The sequence below is a fragment of the Ambystoma mexicanum genome, chromosome 3p, assembly GCF_040938575.1.
Source record: "Ambystoma mexicanum isolate Mex_15411 chromosome 3p, UKY_AmexF1_1, whole genome shotgun sequence".
NCBI classification, from domain to species: Eukaryota; Metazoa; Chordata; class Amphibia; order Caudata; family Ambystomatidae; genus Ambystoma; species Ambystoma mexicanum.
In genome coordinates, this window is record NC_090925.1 from 655,617,441 (window position 1) to 655,641,130 (window position 23,690).

The 23,690-nt window shown below is 45.4% G+C and overlaps 1 long non-coding RNA gene across 1 annotated transcript; it reads right to left on the reverse strand.

The window, feature by feature from the left end:
• Nucleotides 1–20,180: 20,180 nt before the first annotated feature.
• Nucleotides 20,181–23,035, reverse strand: LOC138580692 (uncharacterized). The gene is made up of 3 exons (XR_011304324.1): nucleotides 22,357–23,035; nucleotides 21,363–21,508; nucleotides 20,181–20,482 (listed from the first exon to the last, which is right to left on the reverse strand). It is a non-coding gene; the product is annotated as an uncharacterized lncRNA (long non-coding RNA).
• Nucleotides 23,036–23,690: the final 655 nt, after the last annotated feature.

Consider the following 23,690-nt stretch of genomic DNA (forward strand, 5'->3'; position numbering starts at 1 on the left):
ACTTTGAGGGAAGAGCAAACATCTTTTGAGCACTGGTTGATTGAACGTGGGCTCACAGAGGAAGTGGTTGAGTGAAGTAGCTATCAAGAGCATGCACATTTCTTGTCAAATTTAGTGACACACATTCTTAAAGGAACAATGTCGTTGGGGTGTGTGGCTTGATTGACTTAGTTGCACGCAATACCAGACACACATGAGCACTTGAATTTCTTTCCAAATGTATTAGCTCACATTGAGGGAGGGCTGAATGATTGAATGAATGCTCACACACGACTTGGCCGTGGACAGTAGCTGACACAGTAGCAGACACAAAATCTTGACTTTCTTTTTAAATTTATTCGCACACCTTAAAGAAAATGATAATTTGTAATTTTATAATTTGCAGATGTGACAAATTGGATTCTGCTCTGCAGGAATACAAGGAGGAGTGGCGGTAAAATGGCCTAAACCGCCCTCACCCTTCTACAAACCAAAACACAACGCAATCATAAAAGTGAAATGTAAAACAGGCACAGTTAAGAGATATACGTCTTTTGCATTTTCTGGTAATGTCGGCCGAAGAAGGCTGTACTCTCAAGAGGAGCGGGAAGGTGAACCAGTAGTGACCCAACAACACATTATCACAGTCCAAAATTAAGGGAATGTCCAATCAAGTTTGAATAAAAAATATAAGCACTTTAATCAAACACACCATCTGCACACAGAATAAAAATTGAATGCTATAAAAAACCTACCCCGTAGGAAGAACAGAGAAGAGGTGACAAACTGAAGAATTTGGCACGCTATAATAAAAAGAATATCCTGGTAGAAAGCAGGAACAATCGTGACCTAACCCATCTCTAGGTTCCAAGTAGACCGAGGGGGCAGTTCAGAGTCAACCGTACCTGGATACAGTTCTGTGTGGACAGTCAGACCCGGCATCGAACAACAATAAAGGCTGATCAGGATTAGTTCGGGCATGTAGGATTGTGGAGGCCCGGAAGCAAGGGGGCATCCGGAAGGTGCAAATGTGTATGTTCTGTGGTAGAAGGGTGGCTTTCAAAGATGCAGTTCAGGGTGGTTCCAGTGGCGCATTGCAGTTGGCCAGGACGAGTCAGGATTTAACTGCTGTGAGGGGTTGATGAGTGACGCTCCAGTGGTTGGAGTCGGGGGTGATATAGATTCTGAATTGGTCACATTTCTTTACACAGGTTAGACTAATATGCCCTAAATACTCCTGGAGAGCCTAAGAACATAACCATTATCGATCATGTAATTATCATGGAGGGAAGAACGTCCTTCTACCCATTTTTAAAGAAAAAGAAACAGGGTAAGCACATCTCCAGTTATTATCACCTCTAGGTTTTATACCTTTTTTGAAGGTTAACAAAGGGTATAGGAGAACAATTCACTGTTGAGATATTTTGCTCAATAGGGAATAACACCACTAATCCATTGAGTTATTTCACCATTGTTAACAACCATAAATATCAGATATAAAGAGATATAGTCCGAATCCTTGTTGTGTTTTGACACCGATTTACCTTATCATATTGTGTATGATTTGAACATTTGGTCCTTTATCCTCTCACATGATGACAATTTTGGTCAAACTTTGATAATGTCAAAATTATGTTACTATTATTTTTTTGCTCTAGCAACAAATGTTAGAAATCTTGTAAAACAATTAAGTTTGTACCCTGGATCTAATCTAGAATATTGTTTAATTTTCTTTACTAGATTTAAAGTTTGACTTACATAACACAGCCCCTGAAGAAGAGAACCAATCTTGAAACGCGTTGGGCGATTTTGTTTGGACCAATAAATCCTGAACAAACTAAAGAACAAGTTATAAGTTGTTTTTTGTACATAAGTGCAAAATGAATAAGTCATTGTTAATATACCTAATGATCAGACTACGTTATGTCTAAATTTTACTCAAGAAATGTAATGTCTAAACTTTATTCAAGAATTAGAATGAATATCTAATTACTTATTCTGAACTACTTAAAAACAAAGGTCTTTAGACATGCACCACCTTGTTGTCAGGCTACTTCTTTTGAATGGGTATGCTCCCTTGGGGCCCGGGCCTAAGATAACTAACTGCTGTGTGGCTGTCTCTGACAGAGGGTGTTAGCTGCCCTCAAAAAAAGGTCAAAGAGGAGGCCCAGCCCTCCAGGTTCTTGTCCTGTCATTTGGTGGGTTACACCCATCTGACAAGAGTACACATTGCCTTACACAGAGGAGCTGACCCAAAGGAGCTGACACATATTCAATATCAATCGGAAAGTGGCTGTCACGATCATAAGTAGCACTATGCACTATGAATAAATGTAGGCATAGCTTTTATTTAGAGTTTACCCTGCCACCAGCATGGACTACTCATGATCATCTTAGTTTTGAGTACAGATGGTCATGTGGAAATCGAAATAATATTGTACCTCCTATCGCATTGTTTGAATGTATGTTGGCCTACGCCAAGCTGTCTAAAAACTTTGTGTACATAGATTCCGCAGCAAGGTCTTGACCTTAATGTATTGTGCAAATCGCCATCTTGGATTAAGCCGCCATTTTAGGTACTCTTGCAGTGTGGAAGTCACCCTGAACAACAAAATGGAGGCCGAATGACATTTCGAGTGGGATTCTGGCCGTTGTGACCTCCACACACGTATAAATAATATGTCCGCAGGCCACTTGTTAGGGTCGTGAACTGAGACCTTGTCCTCTCCCTGACCCATGTGTAAATGAACAACTATATCAGCGGAACTGATCAAATTGCATATATTATGGGATTGACCTGGCTACGAACCCTAGGTTTGGTTCAGAGAATGGTTAACCCGCGAGGGGGTTGGCCAAGGTTGGTTAAAAAGTATAAAAACCCAAGTATCCCGATGTTCTCTCTCTCACACTAACACGGCGAACTACCGTTGATGGTTCGTCCTGTTACTCTGAGGGCCGTATAGCTATCCGTATGTCAATTGACTTTTGGTAATTTTGTAACTTTGAATAAAGCGCTTTGTATGTCCTTTGTAACCTGTGTTGGTGTGTTTCGTTTGGGCTTCCCGGCCTCATATCAATTTTTCTGTTTCCACGGTTGGCGCCCGAATAGGGACCATCAAGATTGATGCCGGATCATTGAAGGTTGACGCAGACTATCGAACCGGGATCGGACGGTGTGATTCTGCGGGCCCGACCGATCGAGACGCAATACCTCGGCAGCGCTGCACGATCCGATCCTTGGACGATAGTCGTGTGGTCTGACACGGCATCTTGGCGAGGGTCCAATTTTGAGGCGGGCAGATTTGCCGAAACCACCAAACGCAAGGTAAAATTGGTTAGGTAAGTCCTTTGTAAACCGTACGGTCCTCCTTGGGTTTGGTCAGGTGCAGTCGTGACCCGGCTCTTAATTTAACCCTGACAATTTGAATTTGGCGTATTGTATCTGCAGACACAATTATTGGACTAGGTAACACCAATTTTTTGAGAAATGTCTAGGAAATTGTCTAGCTGGTTTAGGGCTCTGTTCCGCAACGATCGACAATCCTTGGAATTTAGCCGTCCGGCACCACAGGAGGGGTCGCCGGCGTGTACTATGTACTGTAAGTATGGCATTGGTAGTATCGTATTTAATGACATTTGGCACAGACAGACCAGACATGCCTCCGAATTTCAGTGGCCAATCAATGGTAGTTTTGAGATCCCCTGTATTGAATATTTAGAATCGATCTTGTTAAAGAAAAAGGCTAGACCAGCAGCCTTTGATGTGTTACAAAATTGGAAGAAAGAAGCATTGCAGCAGCTTAAAAGTAGGGATAAACATGCACGTCGTCATAAAACAAACGCTGAAAAAGCATTATTATATGATAAAGAAAAGCGGTCAGAATTAGTTAGAAATATGGATAGAGCCTTTTCACTCGGGGTCCAGAAAATTTACCCCTCTAAAGATTTCCATGTTTCTGAGGAATTTATTGAAAAGTTATTAAATGAACACAGGCCCGATGCCTCAGCGCCACCTCCGTATGCTCCTGTCTTGGGCACTCTGCCCATTCCTGCTGTTTTTCCTGTTGTTATTCCTGTTCCCCCTGTACAGCCTATTGTTCCTAGTCCTCTGGTTGTCGTTCCTCCGCCTATCGCACCGTCCCTCCCCCCTGCACCTGCACCTTTGTTAAATTTACCTATACCTCTGCTCCCGAGTGGCCCCGCATTGATTGGAGTCGATCCAGGTGCAGGGTCAAAGATTGTGACTCGTAGTACTGTTTCTGCAGATAGGAAACAGGAATTGTTTGCATGGGCTAAGCATTGCATGGAGAAAGGTGATCAAGCTAATGTTTTTCCTAAATTATCTAATTTGAATAGTTTTCCCGAGAAAAATGTTTTTATCGAAGGTTTGGGGACTCATTTGTGTGTGATGTGGGGTAGATTACAAAATTCGGATCTTCCACAGGGGGTGAGAGATCTGAATGCTTTGGCACTTTCGAGGGACACAGAGCAGAAAGTATATGGACATGTTGAAAGATTGTTTGAATTTAGGAAAGACTTTGAAAAATCACAAGATGAGGATGATGAGGATGATAGAATATATGTACAGAAACGGTTCCTTCCGTGCCGAAGAACAGCACCTGAGGAAGTACGAATTTGTACCAAAGATGCGGTTCGATGGATCTCAGATTCATCGATACCGCCAGATGAAGTATATGACACGTATAGTCAGTATACAGTAGAGATGCAAAGAAAAGTAATTCAGGTGATGGTACAGCACCTGCAAGAGGAATGTGTAAGGAAGAAGGTTAGTTGGCCCATAGAATTATTGGGGATTTGTAAAAGGGCTTTTTCGCCCGACACTTCTACACCTGCATTAGCGCTCAACCTGGCTCTATTGCTTAGTAAGCGGACGGAGGTACCTATATCTCAGCTGCCTATGAGAGAGGTTCCTCCTACCTTTGTCCTGAAAGTTGAGATCCCCGCCAACGCTGCGACTGGTGCCCCCGCAGTGGATATCCCTGCACATTATGTATCGCAATTCGTTCACGTCCCGTTTTCACGACAGGAAGTGAACACAATTAGACATTCAGTTCCCGATATTAGGAAAAACCCGATGGGGTTTAACAAAGAAATAGAGTCCGTTCTACAGTCCTCTGTGTTCACCTTGAGTGACATTGACTTGTTATTTCCTGTGCTCCTACCCGTAGATGTATGGAAACAGGTTCGGACAATAGACGATGTGCCAGGGCTGGGAGATACGTGGGCAAAAATGATTAGAATTGATGGAGAAAGACCAGCTGGTGAGAAACCGCCACAGGTAAAACTTACTTTACCTGATAGGATTGTCACTAAACTAAAAACTATAATTCCAGAAAAGAGGATTATTTGGGACAGGCTTACGGCCTGTGTTCAAGGGGAAACTGAAGGTGCCACTGAATTTTTCAATAGATTCGAGCAGGTATTTTCTGACTTCAGTGGACAGGATTTAGGTACAGAGTCGGGGAAGAGGTTGTTCGTGGACAAATTTGTACGTGGATTGTTACCTGACATCCAGTCACAAATTATGTCCTCTGAGAGCGCCTGGCAGGCAAAATCTCAATCTGAGGTTTTGCACATGGCTCAGTATTATGAGAACCGTGTTAATAATGAAAAGGAGAAAATCGAAAAGAGAAAGGGTGATTTGAAAACCAAAGTATTGTTGCAGCAAATTGTTAGAAACCCCAGAGGAGGTACGACGCAGACTAGAGGTCAGTACATTCCAAAAGGAAATGATCCTCTGAGTCCTATAAATATTAATCAATGTGCTTATTGCCACCAGGAAGGTCATTGGCGAGCACAGTGCCCTGTCCTTCGCCAGAGGTCAAGCAGTGCGTTTGGGGGTATGGGTAGATGACCTAGGGGCCGCCCTGGAGCAGGGGGCCCTGACAGAGGTCAGCTTTTGCAAGATTCCCAGCAACTTTTTTCACGGGAAAATCAGACCTCGGGTATGGACTCGAGAAACATATTTGATCACCCTTCTGCTGCCTACCTTTCTGAAGAGCTTCCTTCTGACGAGGCTCTATTTTATTAGGATTGCCCGAAGCAGGGTTTGGAACCTTTGCCTATTCCCGTTAATCAAAAAGGCCCCTTCGTTGAATTATTAGTTGGGAATAGGAAACACCAGTTTTTGATTGACACTGGAGCACAGAAGTGCTCCATTGATCATTCCAGGGTTCCAAACATCCCACTGTCAGGGCAAACAAATGTTTCCGTAGGGTTTTCTGGTATACCAACCGTCTGTCTGGTTTCTGCGCCGGTATCCGTTTCTTTGGGTCCCTTCACGGACCATTGCCCTTTTCTTCTCACTTCAAACTGTGGAGAGAATTTGCTGGGGTTGAATTTGTTAAAGAAATTGAACGCAGTAATTCATTGTTCTTCGGATGGAATACGGCTAACGGTTTCACCACAGCAACTTCCTAATTCTCAGTTTTTGATTCGACCTTTACCTCCCGAGTTTAGCATTGTTCCGGAATGTTTGTGGGCGGTGGACGACAATGATGTCGGAGTATTACATATTGAGCCCGTTAAAATAGTCCTGAAACATGGGGTGAAACTGCCACGCATTCCGCAGTATAAAATATCAGCTGAAGGCGAACGTGCTTTGAAATGCATTGTCTCCGATTTTGTACATCGTGGGGTGATCGAAGAGATTACAGGTAGTTTGTGTAACAGTCCGATCTTACCCGTATATAAGAAAGGCGACAATGCAATTCCATACCGGTTTATAATCGATCTTGGTGCTATTAACCGAGTGGTCGCCCCACAATTTCCAATTGTGCCTGATGTGACGACGATATTGACAATGATCTCTGCTACGGCTACGCACGTCAGCATTGTGGATCTGAAAAACGCCTTCTTTAGTACCCCTATACATAAAGAAAGCAGATATCTGTTTGCGTTCACCTTGGGGGGACGCTCATTTACATTTACAAGGGCACCTCAGGGGTATACTGAAAGTCCCAGTATTTATAGTAGAGCTTTAAAAGTGCAGCTCGACACTCTCGAATTGCCACCTACTTGCACGCTGCTTCAATATGTTGACGATTTACTTTTGGCTGCAGATTCTGAGAAGGCCTGTAAAGAAAGCACTATACTGTTGCTTGTTCATCTAGCTAAAAATGGTCACAAAGCTTCGCTTAAAAAATTTCAATATTGTTGTCAGGAGGTTGCCTATCTAGGCTACCTCCTGTCAAAGGAGGGGAGAAGATTGACACCTGAAAGAATAAAACACATTTCTGGCATGTCTGTTCCAAAGACGCAGAAGGAAGTCAGAGCCCTGATAGGGATGGCGTCCTACTGTAGGTTGTGGATCCCGAATTTCGCACTAGTGGTAAAACCGATGTTGGCTTTGACGAAGAAGGGCATTTCTCTGCCACTGCCATGGGAATCGGAACATCAACGATCATTTGAGCTTCTCAAAACCGCGCTATGTTCGGCTTCGGTTCTGGGTACTCCAAATTATGACAAGGCCTTTGTGTTGTTTGTGCATGAATGTGATGGATGTGCTTTGGCTGTGTTAACACAGGAACACGGAGGGAAGAATAGGCCATACGGCTACTACCCCTCCGCCCTTGATCCTGTCGTATGCGCTTTGCCAAGATGTTTGCGCGCTGTTGCTGCTGCTGCCGCGTCTGTAAAACAGAGTGAGGGAATGGTCCTAGGTCATGATTTGATTTTGATGGTACCTCACTCTGTTGATATCCTATTGAACAAAACCCAAACGCAACACCTCACCTCTGCACGGTTAACAAGGTATGAACTGATTCTGTTTGCCCCTCATATCCAAATTAAGAGGTGTTGTGTTCTCAATCCGGCTGAACTCTTACCTTTCCCGCAAAACACTGTTTGCGGTGATGGCGAATCACATGACTGCCTGTATACCACCGAACAAGAAACGAAGGGCAGGATAGATCTCATAGATACTCCTTTGGATAATGCAGAAGGGGAGCTGTTTTGTGATGGCTCCTGCTTCAAACTTTCGAATGGTACATTTACAGCTGCTTATGCAGTTACTACATTAAACAAGATTGTTGAAACGAAGAGAATCTCGCATAACTCCGCGCAGGCCGCAGAGATTATAGCGTTGACCCGAGCTTGTGAACTTTCCCAAGGGCGAAGAGTAAATATATATACCGATAGCCAGTACACATTTGGGGTGGCTCACAACTTCGGAAAACTTTGGTCGGAAAGAGGGTTCCTGACCTCACATGGGACCAAGATTCAGCATGGCCCTTTGATAGTGCAATTACTTTCGGCCCTCTCACTCCCTAAACGGTTAGCGATCATGAAATGTGCAGCACATCGCAAGGTCATAGATGATGTGGGCAAAGGGAACGCTTTTGCAGATTTGATAGCCAGACAAACGGCCACAGACCTTAGCACGGACATGTATACCTCGAGGGAAATGAGAGATGTTTGCATAATGGATGAAGGTATTGGGTCTGTGCGAGATATTCAGACTGATGCCTCGATGGAAGAATCTAGAAAGTGGGCTGAAGGAATGGGGAAAATGGATGATGAAGGGTGTTGGGTGGATACATCCGAAGGGAAATGGTTGCTTCCTGATTCTTATGTATTGGCGATGGTTTCGATGGCACACGGTTCTACGCATGTGTGTGCCCAGCAGATCACGAAAATGTTAGAACAGGTTTGGGTAAATGACAAAATTCTGGAAACTGCAAAGAGGCACGTCCAGAACTGCATGATTTGCCTACAGCACAATGTGGGTAAAGGGACAGTGACTCCAAGGGGAAGTTTCGGGCCCCCCTCTGTCCCTTTTGAGGTCATTCACTTCGATTTTATTGAAATGGAGCGATGTAATAATCTGAAATATGTTCTTGTCATTATTTGTGCCTTTAGTAAATGGGTCGAGGTTTTCCCCATCAAAGATGCTACCGCCATGACCACTGCAAAGATTATGGTAAAAGAAATCTTTCCTCGATTTGGGCTCCCGAGGATAATCTGGTCGGACAATGGTCCTCACTTTATCGCAGCAGTAATTTTGCAAATTTGTACAGCCCTAGGTATTGAGAAACGATTTCATTCAGCTAGACATCCTCAAAGTGCTGGGTTGGTAGAAAGACACAACGGTATTCTAAAGAATAAACTTGCGAAAACATGTGCTGATACCAAACTGAAATGGCCAGCTGCTTTGCCTACTGTGTTATTAGCTATGTGTACCACACCTCAGACTAGAACTGGGCTTTCTCCATTTGAAGTAGTAATGGGGAGACCTGCTAATATCTGGGGTCTACCAAAACCTAAAGCCCTGAGGGAGGTGGAGAATGTATTGCTTGTAGACTACTGTAACCAGTTAACTAAAAATCTGTATTTCATCTACCACCAGGTGCATGCTGCTTTGCCTGTACGGTTCACAGGTCCAGGACACGATATACAGCCTGGGAGTTGGGTCCTCGTGAAGGCCTACGAGAGGTCTTCCTGTCTCGCGCCTCGCTGGCGGGAACCCCACCAGGTTTTGTTGGTCACCAGGACAGCAGTGCGGGTGGCTGGAAAGAAGAACTGGATTCACGCGACGCACGTCAAGAAACTTCCTCACCCGACGCCACACGCTACAGAAGAAGCAGAACCCCTTGCTGATGCTACAGTCTCTGATCTTGGAGTAGCAAACAGCGCTGCGAGTGTGTCGGAGAATTTCTCTGAGCCTGTGGAGCTTGGGGAACAGTCCATTTCGTCTCCGCACTCTCTTGATAAATCACTTCTGGAAAACACTGTTTCGAGCTCTGAGACTTCCGTCGCCACCGACACATCGCTTCCCTCAGGAAGTGACGATACTTTGCTTCTGGATCAGACAAATTTGGGTACTATCAGGTACAACCTTTGACCACGGAAATAGAACTACGGCACGAGTGTCGTGCATCTGGAAAAGGAAGTGATCGGAAAATCGTTTTGTTTTGATGAACAAAAAGGGATTCTGCTGGCTAGGGTTGGGAAGGACTAAGAATTCACGCGACCGTAGTGTCGCCAGCAACGAACATTGGGGCCGTCGATCAAGGAACTACGATGCTTGCCACCTTCACCGCTGCTCCCCGCTCTGGACTTTTAGATAAGGGGGTGACCAAATCGAACAGTGAACAATGTGCCTGGGCCCCGAAAACGTAATGTTGTGTTTTGATTTTGATTATTGTTATTTTTGCAACTGCTGCTGTAGGACTTTGGTATTTCGAAGAAGTCTATCCTTTGAAACCTTTATTACCGACCAAGATCGTACTAACTGTTTTGACTCCCTCTGTACACCTTCACACTCTGTCCCCTAGAGACTCCCAACATAGACAAAAGTATTATAATAACACTTTGATGATAGTGATGAATGCTACTCATGCCATTTTTAATAAGAACAATTGTTGGATTTGTACTCACTTACCGCAACATGGGAACAAGGGATTGGGATGGTATATACATCCATTACCTTTAACGACTTCTTGCTATGCCTCTCTTAGAGCACTATTCTTTGGCCGATGGAATGATAGTATCTCAGGGAACTTTGATGGAACTAATTTGAATGATTTCGAGAAACGTGAATTGACTCCCCTGGGATGCTCGCTTTTCGCAAATAGAAGTAAACCTAACGTTGCTTCTATTAGGCCGTCTGACAAACTATCTCTTCCTTTTCAAACTCTGATTTCCTTTAAAATGGCTCCGATAGGCAATAAGGACGCCATGCCTCCTTCTTATTCTGTAAATCATAGTCCTGACTCGGTTCCCTTCTGTGTACAGAGAAATGGCACTACGCCAATGGGAGATTTTGAAACTTGTAAAAATATTGTAAATTTGACTGGGGAAAACAGGCCTCTGTATGTAGGGGGGCCTGTTTATTTTGTTTGTGGTAGTTTAGCATTTCCCTGGTTGCCCAAGGATTGGCAGGGGACCTGTTATTTAGGAATATTGTTACCCGGGTATTTGTAGCTAGTACCTTGGAGGTTTCTAAGGCTCGCCCGCGACGAGACAACAATGGAGATACCCCTGGGCAAGTATTTGGGGACATAGCCAAATCAGTTGTGCCCTTTTTGGGACAAATAGCAAACTCAGAGAACATTAGGGGATTGGCAAGGGTACTGGAGAGAACGATCAACCGGACCACGGACATACTCTACAATATGACCTTAGAGCAAAAGGCGATAAGATTGGTAGCACTTCAAAATCGGATGGCATTAGATGTCATCTTGGCAGAACGAGGTGGAGTATGCAAATTAGTGGGGTCCGCTTGTTGTGTTTTCATACCAGACTCCTCAACAACAATTTTTAAAGCAATTCAGAACTTGCATACTCTCAGTTTTGAAGTCCATATCCCTGTAGGAGACTGGAACCTTAGTACTTTGTTTTGGGATTCTTTGCGATCTTGGGGTTGGAAGGTGCTTTCCGTCATTTTGGTTATTTTAGGGATTCTGTTATTTCTTTGTTGTTGTTTTCAATGCCTCCCAAGTATGTGTGGAATGTTATGGGGGTGTTGTGCTCAAGCAGTGAGCGCAATAAGGCATAAAATATATACCCCAGATACAGCGTCTAAAGAATTTATGTTGCAGGAGGTTCTTATGAACGACCTTATGGCTATAGACATTACAGACAATGATGCGGAACCCATGGATGATAATACCTGGAGTCATTTTCGAAAGTATTAGAGATGATGTTTAGCATTTGGCATAGGCCAAAAGGAGGGTCTGTGGAAATCGAAATAATATTGTACCTCCTATCGCATTGTTTGAATGTATGTTGGCCTACGCCAAGCTGTCTAAAAACATTGTGTACATAGATTCCGCGGCAAGGTCTTGACCTTAATGTATTGTGCAAATCGCCATCTTGGATTAAGCCGCCATTTTAGGTACTCTTGCAGTGTGGAAGTCACCCTGAACAACAAAATGGAGGCCGAATGACATTTCGAGTGGGATTCTGGCCGTTGTGACCTCCGCACACGTATAAATAATATGTCCGCAGGCCACTTGTTAGGGTCGCGAACTAAGACCTTGTCCTCTCCCTGACCCATGTGTAAATGAACAACTATATCAGCGGAACTGATCAAATTGCATATATTATGGGATTGACCTGGCTACGAACCCTAGGTTTGGTTCAGAGAATGGTTAACCCGCGAGGGGGTTGGCCAAGGTTGGTTAAAAAGTATAAAAACCCAAGTATCCCGATGTTCTCTCTCTCACACTAACACGGCGAACTACCGTTGATGGTTCGTCCTGTTACTCTGAGGGCCGTATAGCTATCCGTATGTCAATTGACTTTTGGTAATTTTGTAACTTTGAATAAAGCGCTTTGTATGTCCTTTGTAACCTGTGTTGGTGTGTTTCCTTTGGGCTTCCCGGCCTCATATCAATTTTTCTGTTTCCACAGTCATATCTCAAATGTTTCCTTTGCACCACAGGGAATTGGCTGTCTGTGGCTGCCAAAAGGTCATCTAGTGACCTGCAAACCTGCTCTGTGCCACGAGTAGAGCAGGTGCTGCAGATCAGGCTACTGATGTGGCAGGGCACAAGTGCACTATGCTTTTGGCATGGAGTCGATGGAAAAGGGGAACCTAGTTGGCATATTGACCTCATAATTTGCTAATAAAAACCAAAAAGACAGGGGTTTGCACACTTGCCAGATGGCAATTCCTCACAGCAGATAACTCTATAAAGCTTTATACAATCACCGGCATCTTGCCTATATCGAAACACATTTTTCCGGAATGCAGGACAATCAATGTGCATTACAGCATCAGCATAACATATTGAATGCAGTAGAGCAATTTAATTTCTTGTCAAATAAATTAGTACCCTTTGATGGAAGGACATATGTCTTTGGGGAACATTTTTTTTGAAGGTTTACTCCTACATTACTTGGTTGAGCACAGAAGCTGATAAGAGCATTTTATTAAACAGTTTTTTATATACTTTTAAAGAAAAAAACGCGCAGATAGACATACGTGCACATAGTGCCAACAGGGTGAATGATGAGCAGACGCCACCGGAGTTCCAGTGCCTACCGAAAGTAAGTATGCTACATACGGGACCCAGATATCCTTTCGCCTTGAGGTCAGGTGCACATAATGTCTATATTCCTATTCAGTTTCATAACAGTATACAATGTCTGACCTCCACTGCTCAACTGACAGAGAGTGGCTCCTATCCCACACCATGGCCACTCTCCACCTAGCGAGCCGCAGCAAGAGGATCAGCAACTTTCTGGTTAGCTTGTTGGAGAGGGGTCAATTTGTTCCCTGGCTATATCTTCAAGCAGCTCAAACACTTGCTGCCAAAAGGAGCAGACTTGTAGGGCAGTCCAAAGCCAGATGAATAAAAGAAGCCTGAGCCAAGCCACACCTGCAACATGAGTCCAGAGCATCGGGGAAGAATATGTGAATATCTGTCGGGGTAAGATAAAATTGATGCAAAAATGTAAACTGAATCAATATGCAGTTACTGTTGTATCTATGGTGTTTGCATACAAACAGTATTTCCAGGTTTCGTCTGACAGGGTGACGCCCAAACAATCCTCCCATTTAGTCTGGGAATACCCAACCCAACCCACATCCTGATCTTCAATTGCAGTTTACATCCTGGAGACTAACCTAGAGTTCACCCTGAACTGATCAGCACATGCAGTACAGGCGCCGTGTTGGGTTCCCGGAGAAATAACTTTGAGTTTATCCTTTAGTGTTACCCTCAGTCTGAAATACACAAACACATCCAGTGCAGAAACTTCCCCCTTAGCCTTGAAGTCCTCCAGTGATAGGAAATGTTAATTGGGAAACAGATCCCACCAGCAATTAAAACCCAGCTTTTCCATACAATTGACAAAGACCTTTTCTCCCATGAGTGGGATCCCAGTGACGTGATTAACCAGTTGGAGTTGGAGAATATAGCAATGTGTGTGCCCTCATTTTTTCTCCAGGCGTTATATGTGAGTTCAACCATATTCCGCTGCCTATATATTTGCTGCAGTGAGGTGAGAATGACGGCATGCAGGAGGAACTAGTGCTCGTTCAAACTGCATATGTGCCCTGCCCGGGATCAAGTCATACAAGTGCAGTAAAAAAGATGTGCTGTGAGCCAGCAGACTTTGAAGTCTGGTAAGGGCAGACCTCTCCGCTCCAAGGGAGCAACAAGTTTATCCAATGCACTGAAGCCTGTTTCCCCAGTCAGACAAAACCAGTAACGGCAGACTTCAGTGATGATAAAGCTCCTCCGACGATCTGGCCATGATCACCCCATGATAACGAGTAGACTCTGCATGCCATTGAAAATCAGATTCCTCCTGGAACCGCGTAGTACCGCTCATCAAGGGGAACAGTACGGATTTGGAGGGGTTCACATGGAGCCCAGAAAAGTGGCCAAATACAATGACATCTCTCATTACGTTTGCCAGATTAATCTCAGGATCCGTGAGGAATAGAATTAAATCATCAGCGTCAAGCGAAATGAACAAGTTATCCGTGAACAGCCACACGCCTCTGTCTATGTGTCTGGGGCAAATAAGTTCAGCCAAGGGTTTGACTGCAAGAGCGAACAGCAGGGGGGACAACAGGCATCCCTGCCGCGTACCCCTCTCCATTACAATGGGATCAGAGCGTCTGCCATTTACACAGAGACGAGCCACTGGACGTTCGTACAACAGGGACACCATTCTTACAAAGTCCTCCCCCAATCCCATTCGACTCAAAACTGTAAAAAGGAAAGACCATTCTATGGAATGAAATGCCTTTTCAGTGTTGAAAAGGGCCACCACCACTGGCGAATGCTGATCAAGGATTGACATAAGGCAGAAGATTCTGGGAAACCCTTAAAATGTGGACCGTCCGGGAATTAACCTGGCTTGCTACGAAAACACACATCTAGACATAAACGGAGAGAGCCTATTCGCTAGCAACCTGGTAAAGATGGTGTTGTCTAGATTTATCAATGAGATCTGGCAATAGGCAGAGCAGCTATCAGTGTCCTTCCCTGGCTTAAGGAGCAAGGTGACCACCACTTCTCTCATTGTCCTGGGCAGCACGCCATCTCGTATAGACTGCTCATACACCCGCAGCATGTGAGGAACCAAGAGACCAGTATACGACTCATAAAAATCGACCTTCTGTTCTGTTAGCTGCCTACCAAGCCACTCCTTAGCACCCAATACAACCCGTCTTGCTCAAAGTACTCTATAATATCTTCCCATTTTGCAGTAAATTTAGAGGAGTATCGGGATTTATAGAATTCAACGAACACCCCCATTATCCCGTCATCTGTGAATAGAAGCTCTCCCGCCTGGTTCCCAACTGTCGCTATATGAGATCTGGGAGCTTCAGCTCTCAGAAAACAGGAAAGTAGTGATTCGGTTTGCTGGCCTTCCACGTACCTTCTCACCACCGCACTCCTGTGCAGGAACCTAACCACAGGTTCAGTCGTCTCCCTAAACTCTCTCAGCAACTCCCAGAATCTTGCTTGAATCTCAGGGCCTGTGGCAAACCCCTCCCCACATTAAAGCTTACACAACCTGGTCTTGCAGGCCAATAACTCCATTCTGATGACCTTTAAGACACCAGCCTCTTTAGCAATACATAGGCCTCCGATTACACACTTAAAGACTCCTCAAAGGATTGAATAAGATGAGACTGAGTCCTCGTTTTCATGAAAGTAATGGAGAATTCCATCCCGAATTGCCTCCCGAAATATCAAGTCTCACAGAATCTCATTCTTGAAATACTAGCTCCTTCCTCCCTGCCCATTCCCAGGGACTGATATAACCATTACAACCCGGGCGTGATCCGACATTGTGGGTGCCAAAATCTCACATCTTAGCAGCCTGCCCGAGCAGTCGGCAGACATCAAAATAAAGTCCCGCCTGAAGGATGTCCCATGAACTGATGACCTAAATGTATACCCACTTTCTGCTCCATGGCGCTCCCTCAGTATATCCAACAGCCCGCTTTAGCATAGATTTGCTGTAGTTTCTGAGTGGCTTTACATGCAACCCTGCTGCTACCTGTGACCTATCCAGGGAGTCCAACATGACCACATTAAAGTCCCCGCTCAGCATACCCCACCCTCTGGAATATGACCGCGGATTTCCTCTATAAACTGTAACATCTCCAGTGAGTCTGTGTTTGGGCTTTAGTAGTTCACAAAAGTTACGTCCTTGTACCGTGCATGTAAGGATTAGGACTCTGCCCTCTACATCCCTCACCACCTTCATTCATTGGAACCCCATCATGCCCCTGATAAGGATGCCCACCCCTTGGGAGTACCTGGAATAAGATTAGAAGTATCTGTGGCACACCCAGGATTTGGCAAATGCAGCCTCCTCCATGTTCGATAGGTGTGTTCCTTGAAGAAAAGCGACATCCATTTGTTGCTGCTACATGTAAAGAATAACACTCCTAGACTTGGAGGGGCAGTTCAGGCCCCAGACATTCCAGGTCATGCACGTAACACCCCTACCTGTCATTGTTCAATTGACGTAAGCATTCAGCAAGCAAGCATGGCCATAACCAGCCGCGCACAATTCTAACCTGCCTTTGGCCTCCACACTGGGAGGCAACTGCTGACCCGTACCCCAGCTATTAAACCAGGCAAAATGTGTAGATATAGTGAAGACCCTTCCATAGTACTATGCCGCAGAAGCCAATGGGGGTCAGAGAACCCTGTGATGTATGAACCAACAACCCCGAAGCCGAACCAACACTAAAACACCAAACCAAACCACCCCCACCGACAACCTCAATCTGCCAGATGAAACCTCAGCCATATCCAAAGGCCGAAGCATGGGAGCTAATAGAGGCTTAGCCACCCTGACCCGTCATTTCCACCAAAGGGTTAAAGAAAAAGGGAGAAGAGCTTGAGGGCCAACACCCCCATGTCATACAGAAAACTGATAATCCGGCTCTTCAATCTGGGTCCCTGGGTGATCTTGTATCCTGGCCATTCCTGCTTCTAGATGGCCCAGCCCTGCTGTCCACAGTGTCCAGGAAGTCTCTAGCATCTTTGCGGGAGTGAAAGAACAGGGCTTTTCCATTGTGCTTAACCCATAGGCGTGCCGGGTAAAGAATCATATATTTGAAATTCTTTGACTTGAGCTACCTTTTAACTTCAATGTTACTATTCTTCGAGGTCTGTACTTTGTTGGAGAAGTCAGGAAAAAGATCTGGGCTCGATGATATTGAAGGAAGCCCAGCTATCTTGACCTCTGCAGAGCATGGTCTGTGTCCAGGTAATTAAGGAGCCAAGCAACTCTGGTAATTGGAGGGGCCCCCGACATGCGAGTGTTCCCCCCCGGCACCTGGTGGGCCCTATCTATGACAAAGGCCATGGAAAAGCAGGATTCTCCCAGGACCTCACGTTGTAGACTCTCCACCAGTCACTCCATGGGCCCCCCATCTGCCGACTCTGCCACACACCATCCTTAGATTGTTGCGAGTCATCTTGCTTCTCTCCTTGACAGCCTTCCTCAGCTGATTTACCTCTCTGGAGGAGTAGATGGAAACATCCTCCATCTCAGCGATGCGCTGCTCAGCTTCATCCAATCTGTCTCTGTGCCTGTTGAGTCAGACCTGCATATGATCGACCTTGCAGGTGAGCATATCCATATTGTTATCCAGTGAGCTAATACCGGACTGCAGCTGGGTGAGAATACATTTGATTTCCTAAAGTGTGTCCGGAGGGGTATCATCCCTTGCCTTCCCTGCCTCAGAATCTTCAAGGGTTCTCCACACAATGTTCCATGTCTGTGAAGGAGTACCGAATGGTAGCTTGGATTAAGAATTGTCATGTTTCCCCATTGTGACACCCTATGAGTTGTTACCCACCATTGAAGCAAGAGATCAGTGACCTGTTTTAGGTGTAGCCGGCCGGTCTCTCTTCCGGCAGCACCCAACCAAGGCAGCCAGGGGGAGTCACCAGTTGTTGAGAATGTATTTTCGAGTGCTGTGGCTCACTGCTCCAACAGTGCCCTATTAGCCCACACCAGCCCCCCTAGTGGGAGCGGACCCCCACCAGGACATCAGCTCTCCCAGTAGGAGAGAGCACTGCTGTGCGTATATCACAGATGTTGTTAGGGGCCCCCTGCATACAGACACAGTTCGGGACAGAAAAGAATAGCACCCTCAAACTGCAGCTAGGAAAATTGCTGTCTTGTCCATGTGTGTAATGGCTCCTGAATTGTATGTGGTGCACACCCGAGCGGCCAAACGCTGCTCCGACAGTGCCAGTCAGGGACTTCCAAGGAGAGACAGCTGGTGCTGAAGACTTGTGATTGAATGCTGAGTTAACTCGTGCTGGCCACCCTAATAGCAATGGACCACCTCCAGAACATGGTCTCCCACAGCTTAAAGAGGCGCTGCAATGCTTAGAAAGTAAACGCTGTCAGGGTCTCTCCTCCTGTGAGATACAGTTGCAACCAAGGGGAGACAGCTTGCTGCAACTCCAACAAGAATACTGTATGTCGTGCCCACGAGTTCATTGAATCCTTGATAGTACAGGCAAGCAGCGCCATGATCGCTTTCTCAGCGGCAGTCCAGCCTATCAATGTTGCAGCTCAGCTTATCGCTGCCCGACCGGCTCTTGCGAGCCACGCTGCAGCCGACAGTCCGTAGCAGACGTAGGCCAGAGGTTCAGACTCCATTGCAGGGCACTTCACCCCGCCTCCGCCTCCGCAAGCAGCTCGCCACACCATCACTAGGGAGCCTTAGGCTGGCACTCTCCACACTGGATTATCAATTGGCTGGCACACCCCGCCAGCCTGACAACAATGTTGAGTCCCACTTCGCCCCTCACCGGTCTGGTCACCACTTCAGCCCACCAGTGGTGTGAGCGCAAAGCCGCGCCCCCTGGTAGGTGCGAGCAACGCTACACAGGCGGGAGCTCTGGGGCCTGCCTTACTCAGCTTGCCCAGCAAGGCGCCAAATACGGCACACGCCGGTTCCCCGAGGTCTTAACTTGTGCGTGGCTGTGTACCACCACCTGCAGGGCACTCCCTGTCACCTGGCAAGGTACCAGGCATTCATGGCACCACCTCCACAATGCCTTCTCAGTTACAGGGGGGCCTGCTTGCATGCAGACACTGCTGCAGTCATTACCCATATTGGGGTAAAAGTCCCGGCCCTCATGTCCAACGCGGCCCACCTTCAGGGCTCAGTGATAGATGCCCTGTGGGCACCACAATTGCATCACCAGCTTGGCAGAAGATCACAGAGGGGGTGCGATCCCAAGTCAAAAAGGAAGATCATCCTGGAATCATTCTGGAGTCATCCGATGACTCCATTCTAGAGTCATCCATGGATAGTTCAGGAAGATCATCCGAAGTATTCCAACAGGCCAAAATATGTAATGAGATGATGACTCTAGAGTTATCACAGAAACTACTACAGGATGAGTTTGGATTACTTCCAGTGATGATCTTGGATTACTCCAGGATGACTCCATGACAACTTCAGGATGAGTGGGGATTACTCCTGGATGACTTTGGATGACTCTAGGATGACTCCATGACAACTTCAGGATGAGTTGGGATTACTCCAGGATGACTTACGATTACTCTAGGATGACTCCATGACAACTTCAGGATGGGTGGGGATCTTCAGGATGGGTGGGGATTACTCCACGATGATTTTGGATTACTCTAGGATGACTCCATGACAACTTCAGGATGGGTGGGGATTACTTCAGGATGGTTGCATGAGAACTTTAGGATGGGTTTTGAATTGTGAATGATTCTTGCAGACCACTCCATGATGAGTTTAAAAGATTTCAAGATGCTTCCAAAACATTTAGGAAAAGGGGTTTGATTACCCAAGGATGTATTCCTTTTGAGTAAGATTGGTGGCATTACTTTAGAATGACTCGTTAGACTTATGGATAGTTTACTGGAAATAAATCTAATGAATTTTGCAGCTGTCACTGTCCATCTTTGCTAGAGCACCCAAATGTTGTTAACCAAGTTCACCGATTTAGTGCACAAAACTACAACCGCCCCCTCCCATGTCACGAACCAACCTGTAAACTCCCTAATTTCAATTCTCACCTCTAGCCAACAGGGCCTCACACCCAAAATTACAAAGCACTGCATTGAAACACACACTTCCAGTGACCTAAACAGAATCTGTTAAAGGTCTACCTGCATGGCAGACTGCCGCCAGTCACTTCACCCAATATCACTGAGAGCAGCCAACATTATTATGATAGTAAAATACTGCAGCTATACATTGTTGATATTTTATTATAGTATTGCTGTGGCTATAAGATGTCTTCAATCAAACATAGGCTCAGAAAGTGTTCAAAAAATGTTTTATTTAACAAATGCAGTTTAACGTCATAGCTGTATTCTATAAGAATAAATCAGTTTGCAAAAATACAAACGATTAATCATTGATCCTGCATTTCGAAAGGCGGTGTCTTCTTTAGGCCTCTTCTGGCATTGCAGATTTTGGTGGCAAGCTTCCTTCTCATCACCTGGCCGTCCATAGTAGGCCAACTGTTAGCCTTGCAGACAGATCTCAAAAATTCTACAAAAACAAGAAAGGATATATGAATATAAATGGACATCAGAAGAGGCATTGTTAAATTACTTATTGTAGAATAAATACAGGATTAACAAATGTTAAAATGTCAACCTACAAATGTGTCACTACATTTAAATGCATTTGTACACAACGGTTGAAACAGGCTTAAAAGAGATTTGAACTGAAAATGAATCATGGTTTTCTATGGCTGCATTCAGAAGATTTATGGTCTTTAATGGTCAAAGGGGTTAATATGTCTTTGAGGAGATGTTGAGCCAGGCACTGAGTCGGTGGGGATGGGAGACAGGACAATCATGCAGAAACAAGATTGACAGATTCATTGTGTAGATACAACAGTTTGACTTTTAAATTAGAAACTATCACACAGTTAGAAATAGAAAGCATAAGTGGATGTGGGGAAATAGTCGTTTAAACCCTTTGCTAATTAACATAACTAGAAGGTCCGGAAACACATGACCCCAGATATACCAAAGCACACCTTGCTTACATGGGTGACCCAACGCCTCCTGCCTGAAAACCATGCATCACTGATTTGTTACATACTCGAATGGACTAACAAATATACAACTCTCCAAAGATAATACCCACTCCCTGCCTTTAATTACCCCTATTATGCGTGGAAACCAGGAATGGGCAATGTGCAATGAATGTGAGGGACAGGTTTTAAAATGTATTAGAAACAAATGACTTATAAGTCTAGAATAGAATTTGTTCATGCAGTAGCGAATTGATACACCAACAGCTCTCGCGTAACGGCCACCATCTATATATGGTGTCCATTCAATGCGGAAAAGGTACTCTCAAAAATAAGTTAACTACAGTTTTTAAATTGGGAATGGTTCTGTTATGAGGGGAATATCACCTTCTGTTGTGTGGATGATCCAGTGTCCATTCCCAACGACTTCTCCACTGATTCTGGTAATGAATCGGTCCTGGTAAGTGCCGCCAGTGATGCCTGCAAATGATGTATTGCCAACTGATTGTGTCTTTGTGTGGCTTGTAACTGTTCTACAATTTAAAAAAAAACTAAAGTTAAAGGCACCTACTTTCTGGCCATCATACTAACTAACAGCGTAGACAAGAACAATTAGGCAAATTGCGCAGGATATCACACTGCGGTAACAGTGGGAGAAGACACAATTACAACTTGGTCCACTGCCCCTACCAGTGAGCAATGGTGTCAGGTGGAGATCCAGCCCAGGGAGTAACAGGGAAGGAGAACCTGAGAACCAGCCAGGAAGTCGGATGGGCGCCCTGACCCTGCCCAGAGAGTCAGTTGAGGGCTATCGGGTGTCACTGAAACTATTGGAATAGAGTACAGCTAGGGGGGAATGTCATAAAAGGAGGGACACAAAGCATGCAGATGTTTGGTTATTTGCCCACTTATTGACTGGCCATGGCCATGCTAATCCCCATAGCCATTTACACCCAGATCCTGCGCTTGCCCCAAAATACCTTCTCATGGGAACTCTTTGAGCTCGTATTAATCAAGCCATCCCAACAAACGGTGCATTTTTTTTCAAAGCAGTCTTCTGAGCGTTAATAACTTAATTGGAGTAGTAAACCCACTACTGGTGTAATAGAAATGTCTTAACCAGGTCTGCCTTCAGCCACTCGATTTAGAACTGGTGCAGCAAACTTGCTGCTTCAGCTAGTTCACACTGAGACAAGTTGTGAGGTGAATAGCCAGTGCTGTGACCAGTGTAGTGCGGAACAGAGCTCCAACACTGGGCTCTTCGCTTATGTCTTGCTAGTCTCAGTTGGCAAGAGTGAACCCCCATGTGTCAGTGCGCTCTCACCGTTCCTGCCCTTGCCATTACGCTCACAGTACTCCAATCCCAACAGGCCCAACTCACCTTCACAATATATATGAGATGATTGTAGCAGTTTTCCAGGAGGTTGAAGAAAAGTTTCTCGAGAAAGAGCCGGACGTTCAGTGCAGAGTGCCTTTCTCTCGTCGTCGCCTTGGCCTCTTGCTTTTTCTTTGGGGCCCTTTGAACATCCATCTCATGGCTGTAGTTCTTAAACTGAATGACCCAGATTCAGAAAAACAGTAATCTTCAGTTTTGAAAACAGTGATCAGACATTCTAATCCCTCGAGACCAAAGTAAAACTTCCGCTTTTCGGTGCCTTCCTGTTAAGGACAGACAGCCCTGAGGAATGAGCAATCCCCCGAAAAAGCCACTAGGACAATCTTCTTGTGCTCGTAACACCATTAAAAGAGATGTCCTTTGCCAAGAAAATGTTTTTAATCAGTGTATAAGTGTATTTTAGCACCATACGCCCCCCCCCCTTTGTGTGGTGAATGAGTAACTGTATTAAAATATGTATTAAAATATTTAAGTGCTGCACTCATTCCCAGCAACAATAAAAGCATCAAGCCTGTGTGTGTACTACATATTGGCTTGTTTATTTGAGCGGTTTTACTCCACACTAGTTGACCTAAGATGGAAGTTCAAATTGAATAGCCCTCCCCCTCAAGGACTCCCCACACTTAGCCCTCCTTCCCCTAAAGCCTCTGCCCAGCCTCTTTTCTCAAAAGACTTTGACTGCATTAACCCACCTACCCTCCAATGACACCCCAAACCTTAACGCCCCCCCATGTCTCTCCTGCCCTTAAACATCCCCAAACGCACGCCTGCCCCTATCCACACCCAAACTACTCCTGTGCCCTTAACCCCAAGACTCCCCCACCACCCACGTTTTGTTATACCCGTTCTACCCGTGAACCCCCTCTTAATCCTGTCACAATTCTTCCAAACTCTTAACCCGCAACCCAAAAGACACCCTCCCCATGTTTAACCCTCTCCGCTCCAAAGACTTCCACCCAGCTCTTATGCCCCAGACCCCAAAGATTTCCACTGAACTTAACTCATGTCCCCACCAAAGACTTACACCAAACTCTTAATACCCCACACCAAGCACTTCTACCCACTCATAACCATCACCCCAAGGTCTCCCCTCACCCCCTTATCCCTTAGTCAAAGAATTCACTCCCCTTTAAAAGAACCGCCCTTGGACTTACCACCTTAACCCCATACCCAAGGTCTGTTTCCCCACACTCAGCCTCAGGTGCACCCCCAACCACCCCACCCAGCCCAAAGGACGGTTGCCCCCTCGCTACACTTGGCCCCAAGGATGCCCCCATCACTACACTGTACCCCAAGGATGCCCACCATCACTACACTCG